This window comes from Cicer arietinum, chromosome 6 (genome assembly GCF_000331145.2).
Source record: "Cicer arietinum cultivar CDC Frontier isolate Library 1 chromosome 6, Cicar.CDCFrontier_v2.0, whole genome shotgun sequence".
Lineage (NCBI taxonomy): Eukaryota > Viridiplantae > Streptophyta > Magnoliopsida > Fabales > Fabaceae > Cicer > Cicer arietinum.
In genome coordinates this window covers 26,453,693-26,458,095 of record NC_021165.2, presented here as the reverse complement: position 1 = coordinate 26,458,095, position 4,403 = coordinate 26,453,693, and positions in this window count along the sequence as shown.

Sequence of the window (4,403 nt, the reverse complement as noted above, 5' to 3'; positions counted from 1 at the left end):
ATATATATATATATATCATTGTGAATGACTCCACGTATTTTGGCATTAAGGACACATAATCAAAGAATATTGTGATCAAGTCAAACATTAAATACTTTCAGAACATAGCAGATTTAGAATGTTCGTTAGAGGATGTGAAATTGTTTTGTCATCTTTGGGCTTAACTTTTTCAGAGCATTGACTTTATCAGTGGATAAAAGTTCAGAGTCAGACAGTTAGATGCCTAATAGGGAGCACATGAACAAGCTTATAGTCCTTATCAGGGACTTAATTGTCTATTTTTAATTATTGTCAATGACCTAATTGTCCGTTTTTATAAAAATTACATGTGAGATAATCAAGTTGATTAGTCATCGAACAAATCCGCATAAAAACCCCAATTTTTAATTATGGTTCACATAAGGACTAATTTGGATCAGTTTATTTCTCTTAAAGATTAAAAAGTACTTTTATTTTTTTCAAGAATAAAATTGGGTCTCTAAAAAAATTTCAAGTACCAAAATGGACATTTACTCTAATATTTAATTTGAATGATTTTTATTAAGCGATTTCACCGGCTTTTGTATTTCATACAAACATGTCTTAGCATGCATGTATATATACTCTCACATTTTAAAGCATATGAGACACATATACATAAAACATGCTAACACACATCCTACTTATCATACATCACATACAAAATATATAGTACTGGGTTATATAGTTATGACCACTTAACAGTATCAATTGATATTTCACAGTCCATTCACTCACTCATTCACGTTTTCCATGAGACTCAAAAGCAAGAACATTCTGGTATTGTCAAAAACGTTTTGGACAATAATATAAACATGTGTCTAATTGTTTTAAAACATATTTTACACTTGGCTAATGTGTTTAACGGATATATTAAGTTTAAACTGAATATCGAAAGCCTCTCATCATTTATAAATTAAAGATCAATTGGAAAATGAAGGAAATAGTTCAATTTACAAATCTACCAACACTTGTTCAAGTAATAACAAGTCAAAAACTCTTTATATTTTAAGAGTAACAATTAAAAATTTTAAACAAAATTATATTCAAGATTTTATAAAATTGTATAAGTGAAAATATAAAAATCAATCAACGTAAAATTGATATTTTAAGATATTAAGTAATAGAGTATAAAAAAATGCAGAATGCATAATCGATTAAACACTTATTAAAATTTAAAATAAGAATTTACTAAAAAAATAGTTTGAGACATTTTAATGCTAATAATAATATTTTATGACAATTTTATTTAAATCTTACGTTTTTAAATAAGAATTTTTTAATTATATCAATTCATGTATTTTTTATACCTGTGTCTCAAATTTAAGAGGAAAAGTTTCTATATACACAAACTCAACAAGTTTTATATATAAAAATTAGAAATTATTCTCATGTTAGGTGTGATTGATAGGCTAAGTTATTAAAGTGAAAGATGCATCCCCCTCTTTGTCTTCATGACGAGCTTCCTAAAATATAATGAGTGTTTAATGTTTTACTTAATTATCACCTCATTGTCTCGTGATTATTTCATATGTTCCATACAACTTCATAAGTTACCTCCGAACTTCATAAGTTACCTCCGAATTCTGACTTTGACAACTTCACAAGTTGTACATAAATATTTGATTTTTCTTTCTTGTTGAGTAGATGAATTTTTTATTTTTTTAAATTAAGTTTTTTGTGAATATAAAATGATGATATATATTCTAGGGAATTAGAATTTAAGATGCAAAATCATAACTTACTTTTTGGGAATAACGATGAATCATACACCGATAACTAAAGGTCTAAAAATACTCAAATTAATTAAAAAAATTAATTGTTGGGTTAAAATACAAATATAGAGAGTATACTCACTTCATGCCGTAATAAGTGGTTAATGTGAAATTTTCACACACGCTTAAGAAAAGAGTATACTACATTCATCAATATTTTTCTATTATATCCTCTTTTAAAAGAAATTTTTTCATTATACTTTATATTGTAACTTATATATTTACTTTTTTTCTTCTCAATATGGATTAGTTTATTATTATTTTTTTTAAACAAAGGAAAAAAATGTTAAATTAGTTAATAAAAAATAACTAAATTAAATTAATAAAATTAAATTAATAAAATTAAATAAAATACATTAAATGAAAGAATAAAATATATCAAAATTAATATGATGGAGAAGATGTGCCAAAGAAAAAAAAACGTGTTATACTATTTTAACAACTCCAATATATTAGTATAGCACGTTCTTTTCGTTGACACATCTACTCCTCCGTATTAATTTTAATATATTTTTGTATTTTATTAATATAATTTAATTTTTTTATATTTATTTATTAATTTAATTTTTTTTATTTGTTAAAAATAAAATAAAATAAACCAACGCATTGTCGCATATCCAAGATGCTACTTCCTATATAAGAAGAAAAAAAAATTCTTCATGCGGTCCATCCCCCTTGCGATCTCCGGAATGTCAAAAAAATTAACATATTTATTTATATAATTTTTATTTAAGGTATAACGAAATTTTTTTTTCAAAAGAGGATATAATAGAAAAATATCTTACCTTCATCTTTTTTCCTTAAGTAAAATATGTATTAAAAGAAAACCAAAAACACAACTTGCAAACAAAGACTTCACCCAAGAAAAGAAATAAAAGAAAGAACAAGGAAAGAAATAAGGTTTCTCAAATCATGCAGTGCTCTTTGGACGAAAATTGTTTAATATTAGTTCCTTCTGCATTTTTTTTGGGTCCTAGAAATCATTTCCTAAAAGGTTTTTCACTAGTAGTAGTAGATCGATGTGATTCACTAGTATCTTTCTCTTTAAAAAAATCATGCAAATTTTCTAAATCATGAACAATCTTGAGATGTAAATTATTATTAAGAACAATAACATTTAGAGATGTCATACTCGGGACCATAGCCTTTGAGTGTAAATTGACTTCCAAATAAGAAGAGATGTGATGATTCTGAACATCGTTCTCCCAATACTGGATCACTCCAAGAACCAACTATATGCATGTCTGGATAATGAAGATCATCTCAAAGATGGTATGGATTAGCTGAATTAGATAAGTTGCACGAAAGACCTCGTGAATTACGTTTCTAGTATGATTTCTAAATCCCTAAGATGAACTAAATATGAGTCATAACCTTATGCTCGATTGTTATCAATTTTTTCCTAATTTGAATGAGATAATTATTGAATAACAGTGTTGCCACATAGCTTAACGTTGGAGATATGATGAACAAAAGGAGAGTTAACAACACGATGAGTATTATTAACGTGAACATTTTTGTTTGCACTTTCAGTTTTGACATTGCCCAAAATAGTTTTAGCGACATACATTTTAACAAAGTTCTTTACTACTACAACATATTTTTGAGCTTTTAAATAATTATTTTCCACTTACGAATCATCAAAGTTAACTATTCTATTATTGTCTTACAACCTTGCATGATGCACAGAACAAGTGCAATTTTTCATAATCAATGTAAACAAAAAAATGCATATTATTTACGTAAAACAAGAATACGATCTCTTAATTCTTGTATCATGTCCAAATTGATCAAAATTTCTCAATAATTTTGAATTGTTTGCTTCATTAAGAGATAGAAGGGTACTGATACATGAAGCAAGTGCGAAAATTATCATTGACCTCTAATATTCCTAATTTAGATTGTAGATGTGAGTCCAACATTGAGCCTTTGTGTTTCTTACAAAATCAGAATTGAAATATTTCGTATAAGCGAAAACACGAAGAAGATATGGTTTCATAATCATAGTTCCAACTGTTCAAACACTTTGAAAATCCTCATGAGAAGTAAATCGGTTTCCATATCTTCAAAAAAATTTCACATAAAACCAACAATGTGATTAATGTATCCCCTTTAAACATAGTGACTATGTCATGAAAGTTACTTTTGCAGCTCGCCAAACCGAGATGGTATTCATCATTTGGAATTTTGATAGTAAGAGCATATAATTTGATACAAGGTTTCAGTAACTAACTAAGAGGAATGTTGCAAGAAACTTTAGAGCCTAAGTAAATAATTTCAAGAGAGATCGTTGATTGTTGACCGACACATTTGTGTTTAGTAGTTTGATGATCCTTGCATGTGTCGAATCATGAAGAACGGGCCATGGGAGTGCTACGTTTCTCATGGCCTCGATTGATGATGGCAGCCACAACAAAGCAATCAAAATCACAAACGCGAATCATAATCAAATCCAAAACTTGAATTGACTCAAAAACACAAACAAATTTGAACTCAATCACCAAATCAAAACGTGTATCTCAAAATCAAAAAAGGCATATCAAAAGTGTGAATCACAAAACGTGACTAAAGGAAAGGAGACTCGAGTGGGTAATGTTGAAGTTGTTCTTA